The 9,883-nt window shown below is 31.3% G+C and overlaps 2 long non-coding RNA genes across 2 annotated transcripts; one reads left to right on the top strand and one right to left on the bottom strand.

Annotated features, from left to right (window-relative positions):
* The first annotated feature begins 1,536 nt into the window (after nt 1-1,536).
* On the top strand, nt 1,537-2,230 carry LOC135136691 (uncharacterized). Its single transcript, XR_010281745.1, has 2 exons — nt 1,537-1,577; nt 1,633-2,230. It is a non-coding gene; the product is annotated as an uncharacterized LOC135136691 (long non-coding RNA).
* A 6,713-nt stretch (nt 2,231-8,943) lies between these two features.
* On the bottom strand, nt 8,944-9,637 carry LOC135136690 (uncharacterized). Its single transcript, XR_010281744.1, has 2 exons — nt 9,597-9,637; nt 8,944-9,541 (listed from the first exon to the last, which is right to left on the bottom strand). It is a non-coding gene; the product is annotated as an uncharacterized LOC135136690 (long non-coding RNA).
* Nucleotides 9,638-9,883: the final 246 nt, after the last annotated feature.

The raw sequence follows: 9,883 nt of genomic DNA, 5'->3' as shown, positions 1-9,883 counted from the left end.
AGCAGAGCCGTGTATTTTAGGTGAATAAAATAGATCGATTTTAATGAAACACACGTCGAAATGATGTGTGTTTCTGGATGCATCTAATTATTTACGTTTCTTTCTTTTGTGTGTTTTCACATAAAATTCAACATATTCCTAAATACGCCGTTTACAATTTTTACTGCGTAGGCAAGTACGGATTCACTGAAACATGATTTTTTAATAATAAAATTGTTTCATAGATAGGGGTGGGATAACTGCAACACGTTTCATAATTTCCCTTTAATTTTGTTTAGATCAACAATTTTTCGCCATATTTAATTGAAATTATAAGGAAATGATGACTTGTAAGGATAATTTTGCTTAAATTAACAATTTTTGCTGCGTAGACAGGTACAACGTTTCATCATTTCCGTTTAATTTTGTGAAGGTCAACAATTTTCCGCCATATTTAATTGAAATCAAATTCTTTTTATAAACAATATAAAAATATGTGTGTGATCAACTATTTTTTTATTTGATTCTATTTCTTGCAAGTCAATATTTCCGTTCTAAGGAAATGATGACTTGCAAGGATAATTTTGCTTAGATCAGCAATTTCATACCTTAGGAGAATATTCCGATTTATATTTAAAAACGGAAAAAACACATCAAAACTCATCAAGAAAACCATTAAAAACCTTTTTTTATGCTTTTTGATGGCTTTTGGTGTTTTTTTTTTATGCTTTGTGATGGTTTTTTGTTTTAATCAAAAAACCCGAAAAAAAAAAAATTTTTTTTGTGTTTTCACATAAAATTCAACATATTCCTAAATACGCCTCTGGCTAGCGTTGATCAGCTAAAACACGTACCAACAAGTGTTCGTCAAGAAAGTATGAATAATTTCATGTTAACCAGAGCCGTGCATTTTAGGTGAATAAAATTAAATTTCTCGAATAACAAACGGTCGATTTTAATGAAACATACGTCGAAATGATCTGTATCTCTGGATGCATCTAATTATTTACGTTTCTTTTTTTGTGTGTTTTCACATAAAATTCAACATATACCTAAATACGCCTCTGGCTAGCGAACGCGATGCTGTTTCAGCAAATTCTTACGGAATTGGACGCTTTTATCTCATTAGTCAGGGACGTATTTGGAAAAAGAAGAATTATCGCTTGAGGGTGTCAAAGGGCAGGAAGTTTACAATTTTTGCTACGTAGACAAGTACGGGTTCACTGAAACATGATTTCTTAAGAATAAAATTACTTCATAGATAACTGAAACACGTTTCATCATTTCCGTTTAGTTTTGTTTAAGTCAACAATTTTCCGCCATATTTAATTGAAATCCAATTCCTTTTATAAACAATATAAAAATATGTGTGTAATCAACTATTTAAATAAATTCAAGTCAGCGAAGAATGAAACATGAGGAAAGCAACTGAATCATCAACTTTAGAGTTCTCAAGAAAACCTACACTATAATAAAAATGGGGGGAAAAAGTAGGGGTGGGGATTAATATAGTGTATAAATTAAAGATCACACACAAGAACAGATTAATAAGTATCCTGCAAGTATATAACATAATAATTAATTAACGACAGAAATGTGTAAGCTTATATATACTTTTTGTAGTATTTAAAGTTCTAAAAAATTTTGTTTCAGTAGAAAAATTTGTTATCTGCCCCTATGTTGCCAGCCACAGACTTTTATAGAATAGGCTGAGAAAGCATATTTTCAAATGTCACCGGGATACCTGGGAAAGGGAGCGGAAACTCTTGGAGACTGCACTTCCCAAACCATCTACACCACACCCACCACCATCAAAGTGGTTCAGCAAACCAACGCCAACACCACCGCAAGTGGAAAACTGGGACAACGAGACCTATGTCCCAAAGTTAGATAGGTCCCTGTTTTTTTATACGGAACAGCCTTAAACGCCTACCATGCGACATTTAACAAATATATAAGTAAACAATAATTTCAGCGATCTGCACCAGAAAATCGTGAACGGTTTGAAGTTGTACTTGGTAAATAGAGGTCCGATCGGTCAAACCATCAATATCGAATGTATCGAAGAATGAAGAAGGCATTGGTTCATGTGGAAAACAAATCAAGTGCAGTTAGACTGCTTCGTCGTAGATTAGAATTACATTTAAAACGAATTAGTTCTTTAAAAGAAGCAACTGAAATGTATGAAATAAGGACTAAATTGAATAATCTAAAGCTGTAACAGAAATTGTAATAAATATAATTTAATTCGTTCGGTGTATTATTTTCCCCAGTCTGATGTAAAAAATATTTGATTGCAAACCGTCATGAATAAAAGACGTGTTTGTTTCGACAAAGTTCAGGTTATTTTCTTAATAAATGATAAAGAAAGCCGAATTATTACTTGGTTATACGATGTTAAAAGATTTCAAATGAATGTGGAACGTTTCGAATTGCAAATAAAGCCCTTAATCGAAAAAATGATGGAGAAGAAGGGAAAATTTAGAAAAATAATCGACAAATTGGATTCAGAATTAAAAATTATTCAGCAAAGAAAATCAGTTAAATAACTGTGCATATTGCGGTTAAACCAGATTTAAATTTAAAACTTATTAGTTTCTTAAAAGGTATAAAGTACGAACTTGTTTGTATAACCTTAAGCTGTAATTGAAATTATGATAAATATTATTTATTTCGTTTGGTGTATTATTTTCCCCAGTCTCATATAAAATTATTTAATTGCGAATAACCGCAACGAATAAAAGCCGTGTTTGTTCCGACAAAATTCCAGATATTGTCTTCATAAATAAATGTTCATCAGCAACTTTCTGCCGATTTAAGCTTCTTTGCACTCGAAATCTCGTACGTTACAATCAATTCAACGTAAAAATAATTATGCAAAACACGTCCGTGATTATTAGAATAAAAGATCAAATGTCGGAAGGCGAGTATGTTGTTTGAAATTAAAAAAAAATTACTTACGGCATTGACAACAGGCAATAAAATTATCCGTTCTCCCTCGAAAACATGCATATACACGCACACACATCACAGAAGCCACCATTTAGTGCAACAAAACCACCTTTTTTTCTCAAATAATTACGAATCTTTCCACGGTAAAATTCCGAAACACGCCGCCCGTCATTGTTACAACAAAGAAATAAATAACGCGATGCCGTTTCAGCAAATTCTTACGAAAATGGACGCTGTTATCTCATTGACAGGGACGTATTCGGAAATATTACAAAAAAAAGAATAATCGCTTGAGGAATAAAAATCGTTTATTTTGTTTAGTGTATTATTTTACGGTTGGTTTTTGATGGTTTTTGTTGGTTTTTGATGGTTTTTTGGTGTCTTTTGATGGTTTTTTCTGTTGGTTTTTTATGACTTTTTGATGTCTTTTGATGGTTTTTTATTGGTGTTTGATAGTTTTTTGGTGTCTTTTGATAGTTTTTTTGTTGGTTTTTGATGGTTTTTTGGTGTCTGTTGATGTTTTTAGTCAATATTAAAATATGTGTGTAATCAATTATTTTTTTTTTATTTGATTCTATTTCTTGCAAGTCATCATTTCCGTTATAAGGAAATGATGACTTGTAAGGATAAATTTTGTTTAGATTAACAATTTTTGCTGCGTAGACAGGTATACCAAATTCATTCGAGATATACCCACATAAAACTTTATGAAGAATATTGCGATTTATATTTAAAATCTGCAAAGACATCAAAACTCATTAAAAAACCATTAAAAACTTTTTTTATGCTTTTTGATGGCTTTTGATGTTTTTTTTATGCTTTTTGATGGTTTTTTGTTTTGATCAAAAAACCATCAAAAAACGTTTTTTGTGTTTTCACATAAAATTCAACATATACCTAAATACGCCTCTGACTAGCGAACGCGATGCTGTTTCAGCAAATTCTTAGGGAATTGGACGCTTTTATCTCATTAGTCAGGGACGTATTTGAAAAAAGAAGAATTATCGCTTGAGGGTGTCAAAGGGCAGGAAGTTTACAATTTTTGCTGCGTAGACAAGTACGGGTTCACTGAAACATGATTTCTTAAGAATAAAATAGTTTCGTAGACAGGGGTGGGATAACTGAAACACGTTTCATCATTTCCTTTTAATTTTGTTTAGGTCAACAATTTTCCTCCATATTTAATTGTGTAGAACGGAAATGATGACTTGCAAGAATAATTTTGCTTAGATTAGCAATTTGAAACATTTGGAGGAAATTCCGATTTATATTTAAAAGCTGCAAATGGACATCACAATTCTCCAAAAAACCATTAGAAAGTTTTATTATGCTTTTTGATGGCTTTTCATGTTTTTTGGATGCTTTTTGATGGTTTTTTGTTTTGGTCAATAAACCATCAAACATTTTTTTTTTGTGTGTTTTCACATAAAATTGAACATATTCTTAAATACGCCTCTGGCTAGCATTGATCAGGTAAAAAAACATACCAACAAGTGTTCGCCAAAAAAAAAAAAAAAAGCATGAGTAATTTCATGTTAATCAGGGCCGTGCATTTTAGTTGAATGAAATTAAATATCCCGAATAACAATAGATCAATTTTAATGAAACATACTTGGAAATAATCTGTACCTCTGGACGCATCTAATTAATTACGTTTCTTTTTTTTTTTGTGTGTTTTCACATAAAATTCAACATATTCCTAAATACGCCGTTTACAATTTTTGCTGCGTCGACAAGTACGGATTCACTGAAATATGATTTCCTAAGAATAAAATTGTTTCGTATACAGGGGCGGGATAACTGAAACACGTTTCATCATTTCCGTTTAATTTTGTTTAGGTCAACAATTTTCCTCCATATTTAATTGAAATCCAATTCTTTTTATAAACAATATAAAAATATATGTGTAATCAACTATTTTTTATCTGATTCTGTTTCTTGCAAGTCATAATTTCCGTTCTAAGGAAATGATGACTTGTACCCAAACACGTCTCGCCATGCTGAACGAGAACAGCTTTTTGTTGAATTTTGTATGAAAACACACAAAATAAGAAACATCAAAAATCTTTAAAAACCAACAAAAAACCATCAAAAGACACCAAAAACTCATAAAAAACCAACAGAAAAAACCATCAAAAGACACCAAAAAAAGCCATCAAAAACCAACAAACATTTCCGTTCTAAGGAAATGATGACTTGCAAGAATAATTTTGCTTAGATTAGCAATTTGGTACATTTGGAGAAAATTCCGATTTATATTTAAAAGCTGCAAATGGACATCACAACTCACCAAAAAAACCATTAGAAAGTTTTATTATGCTTTTTGATGGCTTTCCATGTTTTTTGGATGCTTTTTGATGGTTTTTTGTTTTGGTCAATAAACCATCAAACATTTTTTTTTGTGTGTTTTCACATAAAATTGAACATATTCTTAAATACGCCTCTGGCTATCATTGATCAGGTAAAAAAACGTACCAACAAGTGTTCGCCTAAAAAAGCATGAGTAATTTCATGTTAATCAGGGCCGTGCATTTTAGGTGAATGAAATTAAAAATCCCGAATAACAATAGATCAATTTTAATGAAACATACTTGGAAATAATCTGTATCTCTGGACGCATCTAATTAATTACGTTTCTTTTTTTTTTGTGTGTTTTCACATAAAATTCAACATATTCCTAAATACGCCGTTTACAATTTTTGCTGCGTCGACAAGTACGGATTCACTGAAATATGATTTCCTAAGAAGAAAATTGTTTCGTATACAGGGGCGGGATACCTGAAACACGTTTCATCATTTCCGTTTAATTTTGTTTAGGTCAACAATTTTCCGCCATATTTAATTGAAATCCAATTCTTTTTATAAACAATATAAAAATATATGTGTAATCAACTATTTTTTATCTGATTCTGTTTCTTGCAAGTCATAATTTCCGTTCTAAGGAAATGATGATTTGTACCCAAACACGTCTCGCGATGTTGAACGAGAACAGCTTTTTGTTGAATTTTATATGAAAACACACAAAATAAGAAACATCAAAAAAAAAACTTCAAAAACCAACAAAAAACCATCAAAAAACACCAAAAAACTATCAAACACCAACAAAAAACAATCAAAAGGCACCAAAAAGTCATAAAAAATCAACAGAAAAAACCATCAAAAGACACCAAAAAACCAACAAAAAACCATCAAAGGACACCAAAAAACCATCAAAAACCAACCGTAAAATAATACACTACACGAAGTAAACAATTTTTATTCCTCAAGCGATTATTTTTTTAATGGTTTTTTATAGAGCTGTATTCGGGTTGAGTTGAAAGTTTTACCTGATTTCGGTAATGTTATAGGTATAATATCAGAAAATATAATAATCGTCCAGAAAGTTCTCCCGCTGTAGAAAATCTCATTAGACAACAATCAGAACTCTTATCTTCTGAAAAATGGCAGAATTGTGTTCGGCATGTTATAAAACTTGAATCAACATTTGTAAATACACGGCCTAACGAAATTATAATTTCAATAAGTAGCGGCTCATCTGAGTCTGAAAGTGACTTATAATAATCTTATAAATATTATTTAACTAATACAATTTGTCTTTTATTTCACCTTATTTTTTTAACAGATTACGGCCCTGAAAAATTCTGTCGGAACGTGCCGATATCTGGTTGCATAGGGTGTTAAAAGCAATAAATTACTGTTGCCATTTTGCAGGGGTTTCACTCATTATCTGTCGTAAAGTTTTATGTGGGTATTTCTTGAATGAAATTTGTATACCTGTCTACGCAGCAAAAACTGTTAATCCAAGCAAAATTATCCTTACAAGTCATCATTTCCTTATAACGGAATTGATGACTTGCAAGAAATAGAATCAAATAAAAAAAATAGTTGATTACACATATTTTAATATTGTTTATAAAAAGAATTGGATTTCAATTAAATATGGCGGAAAATTGTTGACCTAAACAAAATTAAACGGAAATCATGAAACGTGTTTCAGTTATCCCGCCTCCATCTACAAAACAATTTTATCCTTAAGAAATCAAGAAACGGAAATAATTAGATGCATCCAGAGACACAGATCATTTCGAAGTATCTTTCATTAAAATCGATCTATTGTTAATCGAGATATTTAATTTTATTCACTTAAAATGCAGGGCTCTGCTTAACATGAAATTATTCATGCTTTCTTGACAAACACTTCTTGTTGGTACGTGTTTTTCGCTGATCAACGCTAGCCAGAGGCGTATTTAAACATATCATTGAGAATTGCATACCAATTATTTGTGAATTCAATATTCATGTTGTCGTAGGGATACGGTATCATTAAGGTACAATTTTACATCTCTCAGATTACAATGAATATATTGACTGTAGTTTCACTTTTCATCATTTCCGTTTAATTTTGATTAGGTCAACAATTTTCCGCCATATTGAATTGAAATCCAATTCTTTTTATAAACAATATAAAAATATGTGTGTAATCAACTATTATTTCTATCTGATTCTGTTTCTTGCAACTCATAATTTCCGTTCTAAGGAAATGATGACTTGTACCCAAACAAACACGTCTCGTGATGCTGAACGAGAACAGCTTTTTGTTGAATTTTATATGAAAACACACAAAATAATAAACATCAAAAAAACTTCAAAAACCAACAAAAAACCATCAAAAGGCACGAAAAAACCATCAAAAACCAACAATAAACCATCAAAAGACACGAAAAAACCAACAAAAACCAACAAAAAAATCATCAAAAGACAGCAAAAAGCCATAAAAAACCAACAAAAAAAACATCAACAGACACCAAAAAACCATCAAAAACCAACAAAAAAACTATCAAAAGACACCAAAAAACTATCAAACACCAATAAAAAACCATCAAAAGACATCAAAAAGTCATAAAAAACCAACAGAAAAAACCATCAAAAGACACCAAAAAACCATCAAAAACCAACAAAAACCATCAAAAACCAACCGTAAAATAATACACTAAACAAAATAAACGATTTTTATTCCTCAAGCGATTATTCTTTTTTTTGTAATATTTCCGAATACGTCCCTGTCAATGAGATAACAGCGTCCATTTTCGTAAGAATTTGCTGAAACGGCATCGCGTTATTTATTTCTTTGTTGTAACAATGACGGGCGGCGTGTTTCGGAATTTTACCGTGGAAAGATTCGTAATTATTTGAGAAAAAAAGGTGGTTTTGTTGCACTAAATGGTGGCTTCTGTGATGTGTGTGCGTGTATATGCATGTTTTCGAGGGAGAACGGATAATTTTATTGCCTGTTGTCAATGCCGTAAGTAATTTTTTTTTAATTTCAAACAACATACTCGCCTTCCGACATTTGATCTTTTATTCTAATAATCACGGACGTGTTTTGCATAATTATTTTTACGTTGAATTGATTGTAACGTACGAGATTTCGAGTGCAAAGAAGCTTAAATCGGCAGAAAGTTGCTGATGAACATTTATTTATGAAGACAATATCTGGAATTTTGTCGGAACAAACACGGCTTTTATTCGTTGCGGTTATTCGCAATTAAATAATTTTATATGAGACTGGGGAAAATAATACACCAAACGAAATAAATAATATTTATCATAATTTCAATTACAGCTTAAGGTTATACAAACAAGTTCGTACTTTATACCTTTTAAGAAACTAATAAGTTTTAAATTTAAATCTGGTTTAACCGCAATATGCACAGTTATTTAACTGATTTTCTTTGCTGAATAATTTTTAATTCTGAATCCAATTTGTCGATTATTTTTCTAAATTTTCCCTTCTTCTCCATCATTTTTTCGATTAAGGGCTTTATTTGCAATTCGAAACGTTCCACATTCATTTGAAATCTTTTAACATCGTATAACCAAGTATTAATTCGGCTTTCTTTATCATTTATTAAGAAAATAACCTGAACTTTGTCGAAACAAACACGTCTTTTATTCATGACGGTTTGCAATCAAATATTTTTTACATCAGACTGGGGAAAATAATACACCGAACGAATTAAATTATATTTATTACAATTTCTGTTACAGCTTTAGATTATTCAATTTAGTCCTTATTTCATACATTTCAGTTGCTTCTTTTAAAGAACTAATTCGTTTTAAATGTAATTCTAATCTACGACGAAGCAGTCTAACTGCACTTGATTTGTTTTCCACATGAACCAATGCCTTCTTCATTCTTCGATACATTCGATATTGATGGTTTGACCGATCGGACCTCTATTTACCAAGTACAACTTCAAACCGTTCACGATTTTCTGGTGCAGATCGCTGAAATTATTGTTTACTTATATATTTGTTAAATGTCGCATGGTAGGCGTTTAAGGCTGTTCCGTCTAAAAAAACAGGGACCTATCTAACTTTGGGACATAGGTCTCGTTGTCCCAGTTTTCCACTTGCGGTGGTGTTGGCGTTGGTTTGCTGAACCACTTTGATGGTGGTGGGTGTGGTGTAGATGGTTTGGGAAGTGCAGTCTCCAAGAGTTTCCGCTCCCTTTCCCAGGTATCCCGGTGACATTTGAAAATATGCTTTCTCAGCCTATTCTATAAAAGTCTGTGGCTGGCAACATAGGGGCAGATAACAAATTTTTCTACTGAAACAAAATTTTTTAGAACTTTAAATACTACAAAAAGTATATATAAGCTTACACATTTCTGTCGTTAATTAATTATTATGTTATATACTTGCAGGATACTTATTAATCTGTTCTTGTGTGTGATCTTTAATTTATACACTATATTAATCCCCACCCCTACTTTTTCCCCCCATTTTTATTATAGTGTAGGTTTTCTTGAGAACTCTAAAGTTGATGATTCAGTTGCTTTCCTCATGTTTCATTCTTCGCTGACTTGAATTTATTTAAATAGTTGATTACACACATATTTTTATATTGTTTATAAAAGGAATTGGATTTCAATTAAATATGGCGGAAAAT

This window comes from Zophobas morio, unplaced genomic scaffold, assembly GCF_036711695.1.
Source record: "Zophobas morio isolate AGI-343-1 ecotype UQ-CSIRO unplaced genomic scaffold, CSIRO_AGI_Zmor_V1 ptg000026l, whole genome shotgun sequence".
NCBI lineage: Eukaryota > Metazoa > Arthropoda > Insecta > Coleoptera > Tenebrionidae > Zophobas > Zophobas morio.
The sequence above is the reverse complement of the archived record's forward strand: the minus strand, read 5'-3'. Positions and strand labels throughout refer to the sequence as shown.